The sequence below is a fragment of the Neopelma chrysocephalum genome, unplaced genomic scaffold (genome assembly GCF_003984885.1).
Source record: "Neopelma chrysocephalum unplaced genomic scaffold, ASM398488v2 Primary Assembly neopelma1_44, whole genome shotgun sequence".
Classification (NCBI taxonomy): domain Eukaryota; kingdom Metazoa; phylum Chordata; class Aves; order Passeriformes; family Pipridae; genus Neopelma; species Neopelma chrysocephalum.
In genome coordinates this window covers 12,943,946-12,959,118 of record NW_020897703.1, presented here as the reverse complement: position 1 = coordinate 12,959,118, position 15,173 = coordinate 12,943,946, and the positions used below count along the sequence as shown (strand labels likewise).

Sequence of the window (15,173 nt, the reverse complement as noted above, 5' to 3'; positions counted from 1 at the left end):
CACACACACACACACACACACACACACACACACACACACACACACACTCTCCCCCTGCACAGAATAGTGGAAATGTTGGGGGCTGTTTTCTCTCTGGTACCCATCACCAGCAAATATGAAAAATTAACATGTCAGTTCTCAGGCAAAACAGTCTGTTCTGCTCCTGACTCTGAGCAGGCACAGGTGAGTGCATGGGTAAGCCATAGTGTGGAACTGCTAATGTGCAGCTACAAATAAACCAACCAACCCCAAATCTGTTAGCCAAATCACCAGAGCCAAGCACTGATACAGAGGTGTCCAAACTTCAAAGCAGGAGCACAGTCGGCAAGTTTGTTGAAAGAATTACAACCAGGCATGGAAACTGGGACTTCTCAGTAGCATATAAAACCTGCTGTTTCCATTTCCTCTTTCTCATTATCGGCACAGACGGGGGCTGAAGATTAGTAAACAGTGGGTGTTTGAGGTGAATTAGAGCATGTGTGATGTAGAGCTAGGTATCCTGGTGGCATCTGTGTGACTTCGGTGTGATGTAAATATTTAATGTTGCCCACTATATTTCTTCAAAATGATGAAATATTAACACGTGCCTTGGGGATGGGAAAATCATACCAGGTAAAACAGAATCTATTTTCTCCTTCATCTAGGATGTGAACAAAATCTGATGGACAAAAATTTTCTGGCAGATTCCCCCGCTGTAGCCACGTATATGTGAAAATGAAGAGTTTTAACACTGTTCATGTCCTGTCTGAAACCAGGGAAAAAAAACCAAAACCCAAGAAATTCTGGGACAAAACCCTTTACACACCTATGGGTGTATGAGACATTACATTTTCAGCTACCTCTCTTGGTTTTAGCCACAAATTATCCTTTAAGAGGACAATCATGTAAATAAAAGCCATTCCTAAGAAAATGTGCTATGCCTAGAAATGCCTATGTATTACTTGACTTGAGCGGAAACCACTGAATGGACAAACCTTGCTCTCAAAGTTACTTGCCCTCCCTGCTCCTATAATATAGACAATAACAGACTCCTGAAGAAGAGTTCTGCACTGCATAGATATTTTATATATCTATATATCTATATATATCTCATAAGACATATTTCTAAAAGGAGAACTCTGTCTTTTACAAGTCCCTTCATATCATCATAGATATTTCTAATAACCTTAATGTATTCTCAGAAACCAAAAAGGACGTTTTAATAAAAGGAACAGCACTAGTTGTAGTTTCCAATGGTTATTTTCACATAAAACCTAATTTCTTAGTTTGTCACTTTTTTATAAAATAAGCTTGAGACACAGTTTCTCTTTGACCCTACCAAAGAACATGGGATTACTCAGAAGGTCCATTAACATAAGAATCAATGTGTGCTATCTTTCCAAAGGGTATTTTCAATACTCTTTGCCCAGTAAAATCTGCCTAGCTGTTTTTCTAGAGCAGCTGTTTTTCTGTTATACTTTGCTAAAGGCATGCCCAGGCTTCAAGTACCTTTTTTCAATACGTGAGCATGCTATGACGGCAAAATTAAAAGATATTTATTATTGAACAACTTGTCTTCAGCTATTTGCATGAGTCTGAAAATTTTCAAATTGCAGATATGAATATTTGGTGAAGAATTTTTATATACTTGGTTATTTTAGTAGAAAACAACTGTTTTTTAAAAGATCACGCTTGAATCTGAGTAATATTTTATATTCAAATCTCCCATCAGCATTTGTGTACATATGTATACACAGATACATATTTGTACATGCAAATAAAGCTAAACAAATCTACACTTTAAATATCGTGATCTACCACAACATTTTAAAGCTACACAAATATTGTATATGTGTATTATTAAAGCCACACAAACAATATTCACTGGAAAGAGCTATTACTGCTGCTTAGTTTATTTCCCCTTTACATTCTCAATTTCCTATCCAAAGCTCATGCCCTTGTAATTTTTTTTCAAAGGCAAAATAAGTCCCAATCTTTGGGAACTTTAGTCCACTTCTTGCATTCTTCCCATGGGTGGTATAGTCCACATCAGGAATAACTGGATGCCAAATATAGCCACAGATGGGAGTCTCTGCATACTTGCTGGGTGATTATAAAATAGAATCAGCTTCTCTGTTGTATAATGGATGAAATCTTTTATCCTTTGCTTAGGTACCAGTGCCAGCAACCCCATACTGATTTGAACTATGCCCAAGTAAGGTGAGCAAGATCAGGTCATGTGCAAGATCATGTGTTTTTGTTTCATTAATATTTATTGACAACTGTATTCTCCCAAGAATATATAGGAGAAAGGGAGGCTCAGTATATGAATATGTATATACACTATATACCACATTATAATTTAATTATCTATGCAATTACTATTAATTAGGAGAGCAGTAGTTTAAAAAGTGACAGAGAATTTGCAGAGTCCATGAAAAGCATGCAGATCAGCCTTGGAGGCTAACATTTTCTGCTTCCTTAGATGGTGAAAAAAAATTCATCCCTGTTGTGAAATCCTAAATCTCACTTGCACATAAGGGGTAGCTACATGGGACACATCTAAGCGAGACTGATCACACCACTATGTCAAGTGTTGGCCCTGGTCCAAAAGGATTACTCAGTTAGCCATCAGGGAACAGTTTCCAACCTTTTGGACAATCTGACTACTTCATGATGGCTTTCAGCATGGAAGTCGTTCAATGCCATTTTGAGCAGGAAATTCTGTCTTGCACCTGGCATTACCAACTCATTGACTCATTACCAACTCATTAGACTACGCTAAGCCTGACAGAAAGCAATGTTTAGTAACAGCTCACCCAGTTTAGAGATAAACTGCTGATTTAGAAATAAAATGCCCTATGTTGCCATTCATCAAAATCTGGTTTCATCAACTGCTGAAACTGAGTCAGTAACCAGGAGACAAGTTATAAAGCAACACCTCTACCTCAAAAGGCTATGAGAATGTCCTGCTGTTCTCACAGCTAGGCAAATAAAAGGAGCTGGGCTTCTCATGCCTTGGATATGCAAGTTCCCATAACATGCTTGGGAACTGACAATCAGGATAACCCAAATGTGCGGGCTGAGTTTGAAAGTGGAGGCAGTGGTATGATATTCAGGCTCAAAACAGCTTGGCAACAGGTCTCTCTCATTAGCAGAAGTCTGACACAACTATAACCGACCTTGGAATCATCTGTCGGCATCCCACTCTACATGTGTTTTGTTTCTTCTTTCTTCTCCCACTAGCAAAAGGCCAAGTACCCAGTGGAGAACAGAAAAACTAAAGTATATGGCTTATGGCTTCAAGGGTGTTACCTATGCACAACAGAAACCCCCAGCTGTGCAGTTTGAAGCAAGTGCCGCTAACAGAGCAGAAATGCCTTGCAGTTCAATTTCTAGACTATTCAGCAAAGCTGGCTGGCTCTCCTGAGAGGCTGCACCACAGCAGTGACCTAAGAGAACAGTGCAGAGGAAAACAGCAAGGACCTCCAAAAATCCTCCTACTCAGCCTGAAAAATCACAGCTGCCCCAGAGTAAGGGGGATCCTATAAGCATGGGCCCCTTGGGATAGGAGAAAAGATTAGTCACAGGCATTTTGGTAGAGCCCAACAGTTCCAGTTGGTCTGTGGGCCAAGACCCAACAGATCCAGCACAGTTCCTTACAGAGGATGAATTGAGAGTTGATACTCCCTGGTTCTCATCAACAATGCCTCAAAGCATCCCCACACGCTGCAGGAGCCTAAAAGGTGTTTTTTCACCTGCTTCCCTGATGCTACATGGTGCCAGCAGGGGCTCGGCTGCACCAGCTGAGACAGGCTGTATATACCTACTTGAGGTTTCATGATGTTACTAGTTTGGATTTAAGTAAACTTCGTGACACTTAACTTTGGGGGTTTTGCTACTAAATGGGACAAGGACTGTTCTCTCAACTTCTAATGCCAAAGCTGGCACCTCACTTCACTTCAGGAAATTCTGGTTTTGAAGACCCTTGATTGCCCATGAGGCTATTTCCATAATTATACCCTTAAGAACTATTTAAAAATTCCCTCATTTTATACTTGTCCTATACCAGACAGTATTCCTTTGTGACAGGGCCTGAGATCCAGAACTGATGCACATTACAGAAAATGACAGTGATATCAGGGGTCATATGCTCCACTGAGAAATGAAGAAACCAGGACCAGGACATGCCAGAGTTAGATACAGAAACTGAGACTGCAATTTGTGACAATGCCACTGGACAGAACCAAGAGTTTCTACACCCAACATGCCTGGGTTTTTTCCCTCCCCACTACAATCACATCACACTGACCCTGCAAATCTTTAAAAAAAAAAAAAAAAAAAAAAAAAAAAAAAAGATGTCAGCATTGGAGCTTTAGAGCAGAAGGGTGATCCTGCCTTTAGGATGCTGATTTCCAAAAATAACCACCAGTGTCTACCAGAGAACAGAGGGAGCATTTCCAGAAGCCTAACAAAAAAAATAGCCCAGAGAAAAGCCCTAGGAAATGCTGTCCTGACCTTATCTGGAGCAATCCTGCTCCACTGGTCTCATCTCAGCACGGATCCCTCACAGCAACCTTACATCAAGGCGAGGGTTGCACCTACCAGACTCTGCTAGTCCAGAGTGATTTTTTAGTGTATCTCTGTTCTCACTTCCTAGGGCATAAAGCCTCAATAAGAAATAGCAGTGGGACATTTCTTTATCTCTATATAAAGGGAATAAAATGAAAATACACTATTTTTTTTTAATTTTCCCTTCTTGCAGGTTTTTCGAGTCTATATACATTTGCTTCTATCCATATCTCACAGTGGATGGCCTGGAGCAAAGGCCTTGGAATCTGTAAATGCTGTGGTATTATACATCATGTGATATAATTACCACGGTTTCTTTAAGGCCTCCTCAATCTTGCTGATTAGTGAGCAGACAGTGAACAAACATTTTTGAGAAGAATAAAAGCTTTCAGTCTAAACAAAAAATAGCAGTCATATACCACTCTTACTATAAACTCCATTATTCCTCCTAAGAGGAAACTTTCTTGGGGAACTTCTGAAGTAACACAAACCAGAAGAAAACAATGACAATTCTTTCCCTTGGAAGCACAAAATCCCTCAGTGTTCTCATTTAAGTACTGCACATGATGACATCCAACTGGGTTTTACCCTGCAATTCACTCGCATTATCAGGGATGTTCTGCTAAACAACTGGCACATTTTAGATGAATAAAGAGGGAACTTGTCCAGTCATCTCAAGCTGTTTGTCAGTTATGGAACACTTAATTTTCTAGTTCCCTATAGCAGCTCAAGTTAATTTGTCTTCCTCTTGACACCAGTCAGCATGCACACTTTTTTAAGGACGCACACATGAAAACAAAGAAAAAGCTATAATAAAACTTGGAGACATTGATCCTGCAGAGAGCTGCTAGGAAAAGGATAACCAATAAATGAGGAAATAAATATTGCTCTAGTTCCACCTAAGGGTACAAGTAAGTATAAGTAAGCAGCAACTCCTCAGAGTAAGATGCTTCACTTGAAAAGCATCATCATCTTTAGTTTTAACTTCAAATGAGATAAGAACACAAGCTGTTCATTTACACCCAAGGGACATTAATAAATTAATCAATAATAATCTATTTAAAGTAAATTGTGCATGAAATAGTTTTTCTGTCCCTCCCTAAGTCACGTATTAAGATCAAATGCAGAACTTTTATTTGAAAATACAGGAGGAAGTTCCAAGGGAGAATGAGTTCTTTATGATTTGCTTCTGCCTACTATTAAAACAAAGTTTTGGGGCTGTCTGCCGCCATTTGAGAGTTTCAGGTTCCAAGATGCCATTAGAACTATTGATAGGAAAAGCTGTACTTTTAAGGAATATCTTTCTCTCTGTTTCACAGCAGTATTAGTCCGGACTGGTTTAAAAACGCAACCTGCAGACAGAAATTATGATATACTGGTAGGTGTTGCCTTTGTGGCCTCAGTTGAATGGCATTCTCCCTAAAACTGAAATGACCATACTTGCATACCTTCCTTACCACCTCATTGCTATCATTTGATTTTTCATTTCATCCCACTGGAACAGAAAATATATTTCTACTGGGCATTGCTCCCTATCTCAGTGGTCTTAAAATCAAAGATAAGACATATGACCATATGAAAAACATAAAGGAGTATCTGACCAAAGAGAGATACATTTAAAGAGACCATTACATTGAGTCATGCAAACTCACTTATGGTGAGCAAGTGGTTTCTTTACTTACAACATACACAACACAGCACCTTTCATGGTTTACATTTAATATTTCCTTTAAAAACTGTTTTCAGCAGCTTCAAATGTGAAAATTCTCTCTTTTGCATCTCCCTGCCAGAAAAACAGTTTTGGAAATATGTTAAGCACAGTAGGTCAGGCAACATTGGGTAAACCAGAACATGAGCAGAGCAGTGAATGATGTGACAGTCACAGGAGCACCGATGAGTTGAAGCAAATTGAAGAGAGGATTGTAGCGCTCAGTACTGCCTGGCTGATGCTGTCCATGTTTGCCAAACTGCAAGTCAAATTGATCCAAAAGAGCATCAAAGTAAGTATCCTTGAATTACTAGCTGAGGAACCTTTCCTCAGGTAGAAAGTGAGGGGGAGAATAAGCAATCCTACCCTTCTCCCCACAAAATACTTTCTGTCCTCCACGTCTTTCTGTTAAACAGCTATCGAGCTGGTGCTAGTTACAAACACAGTTATCATCCTGTTTAGACTACTCGTAAAAGGAAGGTTCCTGATTAATGCCACCCTTACACCTCTGGAATGCTACTTCAGCTGGAGCTGCAAGGTACCTCCAAGCACCCACAGCTTTTCTCAGGGACCAGGGTAATTCGAGGGTAGCTAAAGGTCCCACCATTTTCAGAGCCTGACAGTGAGGTGAGCCAATGAGGCACTGTCTGTTGTTCCCAGCAGAAATAGAAGAGACACCACTAATCTAATTTAAGGCAGCAGTTCTCACTTAACTGTTCATATCATTGCTCTAAAAAATAGGGGGGGAAAAGGGGAAAATTAGAGAAAAGGAAAAAAAAAAAAGTTGGGAAAAAATGGAAGCTCAGGCAAACCCTTCTTTCAGTTCTTGAAAAAGAGGCCAGAGCACAGCTCAGAGCCGTGGGTGCATGGACTGGTCTAGAGGGACACTATCTGCTGAAACTCATTCTTAATTCCTGAGAACAAGTATTTTATGGATTGTACTTTGCACACTGCACTCACCCTTTCACAGTCTCTCTTGCCTAAGAAGATCCTTAAACCAGCAAAAGAGAAGACAAGATGAAAAAAATAACCTCAAGACAAAACCAGAGAACCAGAGTCTGGATCAGAAAATTAATTACATATTCTGTAATTGAAAAGTCAGAACCACAGGAGAGTAAGTTCTCTATAGCCTCAGGTTCACCATAAAGAAACTCACACTGCTAACCAAATCCTGCACTGCTGAGCCAGTATCATAAACCTATGGGCAGAGGCTGGACCTGCCAGCCTTGGGCTGCCCCTATCAGCACACTCACGTGTGCGCTGTAGGTATTTCCCTTCCCAAAAAACTCCAAGTTCTCAGCTCTACATGTGTTCCCATTGTAAAGAGGCCTTCTCTAATGCTTAAAAGAGACTATTGTATTCAGCCATACCACTGAGCATGGCTAATTTGGGATACATTTGTGAGCACTCACACTTGCCTTGCTTCCACTGCAGCCAGGCATAACAGCCATACCTATCTTCCACGCAAAGCTGCCCAGACAAATCAGCTTTATGTAGCTGGCAGGCTCAGCTGTTACAGGGCATTACTCTGACACACAGCTCTCTTCACAGAAGATCAATGCACATGTATAACTGGACAACAGGTTGTGGCAACAATAAAATAACACATTATCCTATCTGATTTCTATGACTTAAAGGATTTCCCAGCTTGCCATGCCTGCTGATGCCCTCTTAACATTTAGAGACTTGTGTCAAGTGAGCTACAAAACTCATCTGTTATTGTGGAGAACAAGCAATGGATAGATCTGCTGAATGATGCAAGGCTCCACTGACTTTTAGTTATGCTTATGCAACTCCATAGTTCCACAGCTGCTAATAATTAGCAGATGATCTGCGTAAGTGCTAGACAAAAAAAAAAAAAGGAGAATTCTTCTTCATCACTTAAAAAACAAGCTACCAAAGCAAGAGTAATGATTTTTTTCCATCTGACATGATTTTCTTTTTCTCCTCTCAACAGAATTCAAACAAAACCAGCATAATGAATTCAGCATAACTTATAACTGAAGATCTGAATGGTGCCTTGTTCGTAGCATTTGGATTTGAAACACAGATGCAGTTAAATCACAGCTTAACTCCTTCCATGAAACTCTTTAAAATGCTGATCTGTGTTCTTCTCAGCTTACAGATTTTTAAGTTTTCAAGTGAGAGTTTTCTTTTTTAAACAAAGAGAGATTCAAACTTGGATTCAGTGTACAGCTTTCTTTGCTCTTTTCCTCTCTTAAAAAATAAGAGATTAATTGTTGTGCAACTAACTGGGAATAACATCACTTTCTAAAAATTTCCTTTGCAGCTCTTGTCTTTATTTCACCAAATTCTTTTCCAGATCTGATTTTCTAGGTTTCCTGAAAAAAAAAAATATCAATGCACTATGCCTATGAATATAAGCAAGAACAGGAAAAAAAAGGAATAGAATCTGTCAGTGGGTAACACACTGACTCTGTTGCCAAGTGATCTGAAAATAGTTGAGTAGGGAAAGGAGGTAGTTTTATGTTTAAAGACAGAATCTTTTAGCTACTAAGGCACTAGTCTGCCAGTCAGAAGATTTCTGATCCTCTCCCAGCACTATCACTGACCTGCTGCTATGAGACTTTGGGCAAAATTACTTCCTTATACTATGTTTCTCTATGTACTCCAATTTTTGAAGTCTTTATTCAGACTTCTCAAGGCCATTTTCAGATGTTTTGAGACCACTTTTATTCCCACATGTTCTGGGGACAGACAAAAGCAGTCATGCTTTTCCAGTAATGCAAAAACATAGCCTATATCCAGCTGGAAGGAACTGTTGGATCTCATCTAGTTCAGAGCAAGGCTAACCTGGCTTAGAGCAGATTGCTTGAGCCTTATCCAGACCAGTTTTCAGACCATCTCCAACAACAGAGACTCCACAATCTCTATGGTCAACCAGTTTCAGTGGTTAGCCACCCTCACTACCAAGGACCTTACTGGCAATTTTTGTAGGAAGCAGGACAACATGCTGAAGAATGCAATTTCTTCTTAGGGCTCACTTCTGGTCCTGTTAAGTCGGGTCCAGGAAAATACAGAGAAGCCTGCTCCACATTGCTTGCTCTTCATGGCAAGGATTTCAGCACTCAAGCACAGCATTCACCAAAAATATTAAACAGAGGGAGGAAGAGGGAATCACCTCACTTCCTGAAGTTACCACAAGAGAAACATGCACAAGCTATTTCAGGCTCACTGACCTGTTAGAGCATTTATTTTAACCTCTGTATTACTTCCCATTAAAGAATATCCTGTAGTTTCTTCAGCAGGAGATATGTACTCAGGTTGAGCTCAAATGAGAAAGACAGCTCTCTCATGAAAGCATGCACTGGCAGACTTCTCATGGACTTTATCACAAGAAGGAAATGGCAGGAGCTACACACACATATACACCTAGGAGATTAAAGATGAGGGGTGCCACATAAACACATTAAGTCTTAGAAACTTTTGCTTATTAGTAGTTTAAGGAGTTACAAAACTATACATTTTAACTCCAGAGCACACTTATGTGTAATTGGATCCAAATGAAGAGCACTAATGAGGTTATGGCTGAGTTAAGTGTTACAAAACAGACTCTCAAACTACTCCTTGTGCTTCCCGTTTATCTCCTTCCAGGAATTAGGAAAAACTTTCTATTCTGAACTCCTTTGATCTCAGATTTAGACGAAACTGCTCCCCCGCCACTTGCGTCTCCAGCCTTAGAGACAGTCTTGACTGATCTTTGTGAACTGTGTTGGATGAGACCCAAGGACAGCTGCTCTTGCAGACTTGTGTGCTTGCAAGACTGAAGAGTGACCCCAGTATCTTTCAGGGCCTTGATGTTCAGGGTTATTTCCACTGAAAATAATCTTTTCACTATTCAGATTTCACTCTCAGCTCAGCAGCAGTGACAGAGTCTTCACAGAGAATCACAACAGAGTACTAACATAGTAAACACTTCATTATTTTCTTCTTCCTCCTCTTCAGATACTCAGACATATGCACACATGTAGCTGGTGCTAAGTGAGAGCACTACACTATCATACTGGTCACCCCAAGCACACAAAATACCTTAAATGAAGCATTCTACTAAAGCATGATTACAGACATCTTTCTTAAATTCAGTTATTAATGATGCTTTTTCTGGGCTATTTGCCAACTAACAGTTCAGCAGTTATTTTTCAATAATAGATTTTCACATCTATATTTGAAGTAAGGAGCTAAACAAGTAGATGTTAACTGCACACAGGAACAGGTAGCTGCCTTGACGATTTGTGGCTACTTCCAGCACTCTCTTCTTTAATACTACCAAAATCTCTTCTACTATCCCAGACCTTAACTATCTCCCCATATAAAGACTGGTCTCCCCAGCTCTACTTAAATACAGCTAGCACCAATGATTTTGAACCAAGTCTCTTTTTATAAGGGAACCCAAAGATCAAGTGTTAGAGTGCACCACATGAAGAAAAGGAGAAAGTGTTTGCAATGGAGCCAAGAATAAGAGAAATCAGTAGAAAGAACACAAAAACATTTAATTAGATTTGAATTTTGATAACACTTCATTGTTGTAAAGAAGTCACAATTCAGATATGTTTACCTTGGCAAAAGCATAAACTTCAAAGAACTCCTCCCCTCTGTTGCATCACTATTTTTTATGGTTTCTATACATAACTCCATTAACCACATGGAGATTCAATGTAGTTAAAGGCACAGAACACTTCAAGGCTGTTGCATAAAGACATTTTACTAAATTGTACATGTACAGCAAAAACAATACATGTGCCTCCAAAGGAAGCCTGTGTATTCCTGTCATGTCACAATTGTCAGAAAACACCAACGTACACTTTTCTCCCTCCAAAGCAGCTTGGTGTTTATGCAAGTAGGGCAGATTACATAGCTGTTAGAACTTTAAGCACTGTAGGTAATAGAGAACAGTACTGCAGCATGCTCCCTTCACAAAGGGATTAGCATTGCTCGTCCTCCTCAGTGGCCTTTTCAGGGTTTGGAGGTCATCAGATATAAAAATCATACCTGTTCTCACAGGTAGGAAATTGCTCCTTCTATAGCAAGTATCTTTTTCTAGATGCACATTTTCAATTCTGACTGTTATACAGGTAAAAGCACTGAAGCGCTGCTTCAATTTTATGATAACTCAGTTTTTCTTGGGAAAAAAAAAGAGAATAAAAAAGAGAAAGGTTTAGTAGTCTTGTAGCAATGCAGTTGCCAAACACAGTACCTTGCTACCTGATGCCATTTAGAGAGTAAACTAATGATGGAGAAAGTTAAACATGTAATTTCAGTAGAAATAGCAAGGCAGCAGCACCAGTTCAGACAGCTAGAGAGCTTCAACTGTTTTAACTCCCATTAGCTGGGGGGAGGGATCTCAAAGCAGCAGGCAGGGGAGAGTCAGCACAGGGCTGAGAGAGGACTTCTATACAGACAGAGCAGTAGCTGCTCTCTCCTCTTCTCCTTACCCAGATTTCTTAACTTTTCAGCAATTCACTTTACAGCACAACCCCATAGATAACTGGTAGAGGCTGAAGCAGCTGCTGCACAGTTGGGAGGAACAGTTGAGCAGCCATAAGACATAAGAGAAGGGTGGGAGGGACAGGAGCAGAGGCAGGAACCCCTAAGCTGCCAAGGGTAACATGTAGAGTAACCACAGCCTCCAGGGCACAGTCCCCTGCCCCAAAAAACTTGCACTCTAGTCAAGGCCAGCCAGAGGAACTGGCGTGCCTCTTGCTTCACATTCCTTGGAAACTTGCCTTAACCAGCTATGGAAATAATCACTTCACGTACAACATGAAGAACTACACATTTGACAGGCAGATGCTAAGGGCAACGTCCTGCTCAGCTTGAGGTCAGAGGATGCTGAAGAGCCCAGAAGAGTGAGGCAGAAAGACATACATAACACTTCAGGAATGAAAAGCGGTGCTTTCTGGAGGAACAATAACAGGGATTCAAGAGATACAATCTCAGTTTTAGGATATTTGCTCTTGTCTAGCTAAACAGGTCTTTAAATAATATTTGTGCATATATAAAAAGCTTTTCCTCTCCATTTGTAGCTTTCCTCTACTCCCCGCCCTGATTCTCTCTCATATTCTCTTCCTGATTCTCCCTTTCTGCGTGTCCTCCCCTCACGTGCTCCTGCTGCACATGGGGCAGAAGTGCTCTGGAACAGCTGTATTTCCTCCTCGTGTGTTCCTTCTCCTCACAGCAGAGGGGAAAGTACATGCCAGCTCAGCTTGCCTCGTGCTTCACAGCACTTGAAAAGGTACGCTGCCAGAGTAGGTCCCTCCAGGGCAGCACTGCCATCCCTCTTGCCTTCACTGCAGGGCACACTGTCGGTAACGTACAGAGGCTAAACAGACTCTGAGAGGACCTCTTCTTTTTCAGATGGCCTCTTAGGTCTCTGCACTGTCCTCCCAAGCTGGGCTTGGAAAGAAGAAACAGAGGGGAAAGCAGAAAGAGTTAAAAAGGGTGTGAACAAGGAGCAAAACACACTGCCCACTCTCTGGAGGTCAAAACAACTGAGAACATCTGCTTATTACAGCCCTGTCTTTGAAAAAGCACTTCAAGAGTAAAGAAGCAATAAGTACCTCACGGTGCATTCCTGAACAAGTACACCTTATTGCCAGAGACAATTGCTGTATCATTTTTGTTTTAAAGAGGAGGCTCAAATAGGATACATGGTAGCTGCTGAGGAACACCTCCGAGGAGGCATACAGTCGTGCTCTGCAGGAGCTGATAGTTAGAAATTGAAGCACAACCATTAGAGTAGCAGAAGCAAACAAAGGGGAAGACAAGGTAAAACTTGAAGACTATTTGCTGTTGCCAAAATTGATTCCTTCCCCAAGCTCCCAAGAGGCAGCTCGGAGGGCAGAGACCTGCTTTGTTGACTCTACCAGAAAGCCAACCTACAAGGTCCACCTCAACATCCGCTACAGACAAAAGCACTTGAGAGAGGAAGGCTGCCACACAAACACCTGCGTGAGTGTGTGACCAAATAAAATCATGCCCTGCGTGGATGCCACACGTGCGGGCAGCGGTGTATGCCAAGGTTCCAGCGTGTGCCACGGCCCCAGTGTGGCTCTTCCCGCCCTGTGATGCCAGCAGGAATTCCACAGCCGTGGCTGTACCGCAGCAGGGATGGCCAAGGATGCCATGAGCCACCTCCTCTGCCCGAGCAGAGGCAGGGTCCGAGCTGCCAGGAGGGGCCGGGGGCTGCGCCCGGAGGCCACCGCCGCCCGCACCGCGGGCACGCACCCAACCCCGGGGGAAGCGAGGGGAAGCAGGGAGGGATCCCAGCCTGCCAGCACGGCTTCGGGAGGTAGGAGGAACGCGTCCAGCCCAAGACAGAGCAGTCTGGAAGAAAAGAGAGAAAGAGCAGACAGGCACGAAGCGAGACTCGGCTCCCGACCCTTGTACCCGGAGGGCGCTGGTCCCGCGGGGCCGGGGGAGCCGAGCCGCCCCAGCGCGGCGGCCGCCGGGGCCCTGCCCGCCCAGAGACCCCCCCGCCCTGCCGGCTCTGGGCAGCGGAGCCCCGCCGGACCCCCGGACCCCTTACCGCGCTCCGTGCGGGCGAGGCGGCGGGAGGGGACGGCGGGTCCCGCCGGCGCTGCAGCCGCTGCGGCGGCCGGGACATGTTGGGCCGGGCGGCTATTTATAGCGGCAGGAAGCGGCGCCGCGGCTCTGGGGCGCCGCTCCCGCGCCGCCGCACATGCCCCGGGCCGGGCCCCCGCGGGTGGGTGCCCGCCCCCCGTCTCCCGTCCCCCGCCCCCGGGGCTGTGCCCCTCGGCCCGGTGAGGCTCCCGCGGGGTGGTCCTTCCCGGGCAGCGCGGGATTCTGGTGGTGGCCGTGCCCCCGCCCGCACCCGCGATCCTCCTGTGCCCGGTGGGAGATCACACCGGTCAGTTACAGAGGTAGCCCCCTTACAGGGAGATGGGTCCAGGTTCCCAAGTGCCAACGGCCTGAACCGTGACTTTGGGAGCTCTTCCGGGGACTCATCCCGTTCAGACCCTCACCGGTTCCCCTGTCATGGCCTCACCCGCAGGGGCAGCTCTGCATTCCGTGCCCTCTTGGCCACCGCTGCCCCCCTGTTCGGGAGCGCCGGAGGGCAGAGATGTGCTGGGCTCCCCTGCTCCGCAGGGACAGCCCCAGCCCCTGCCCTGCTACGGGACAGCCGCCCGCCCGCCCGCAGGCTGGGCACAGGGCTCCTCTCACCCCTGCTCACGCTGCTCCACTCGGCCACAGAGTTCTCCTCATGCCTCGTTTTCCCTACCTGTCTCCGATGGCCTTGATGGCAGCCAGCAGGGAAGGGGTAGTGGAGCCTGGGGAATGGAAAGGCAGCAGGCAGAGACACACAGAATGGAGTAAAAACGTAATAAAACAGTGGGAAAGAGGTACTTGCTTTTTCCCTGTTGAGGTTTGCAGTATACCGAGGTGTGGGAAGGTCAATTACCCCTCTCTACATGATGCCCCAGAAGGTATTTGTGCTTCATTCCTCAATTAACTCACGCAGAGATTGCTTTGCCAGACAACCAATAGAGTCTGCTCCCTTTTCCCTCTCAGCTTGACTAAGTTTTCTAGAAGCAAAATTTCTGTTAATCTTTTTAGGTCCAGCACTGAGGTTTTGAATGGAAAAATGCCCAAAGTATATGTAATGGAGTAGCTTGTGTATATAGGAGCAAGGATTGAAAGGTAAGAGCTGTGTGCTTAGTGTCTATTTGAGCCAACACATTGATCTCACATGTTTTTGTCTCTTTAGGATTTTACATTTTGGAGGTGTTGGGATGTTTTTTGTTTACTCCATGCATGGACATGGTGCAGTCCAGCAGCTACATAACACTGTTATCTAAAATATATGAATGTTAGGGACAGGTGTCCTGAAAAACTTAAGTATGTGCTTCATTCACTTGTAGCAACGTGTCCCAGC

General features: G+C 43.5%; 1 protein-coding gene across 1 annotated transcript in view; it reads right to left on the bottom strand.

The window, feature by feature from the left end:
- The window catches only part of WIPF1 (WAS/WASL interacting protein family member 1), a 56,448-nt gene extending 42,575 nt beyond the window's left edge, over positions 1-13,873 (bottom strand). Inside the window, exon 1 of the mRNA XM_027677896.1 lies at positions 13,806-13,873. The gene's annotated coding sequence lies outside the window, so the exon portion shown is untranslated. The remainder of the gene's footprint in view (positions 1-13,805) is intronic.
- Between the last annotated feature and the right edge of the window lie 1,300 nt (positions 13,874-15,173).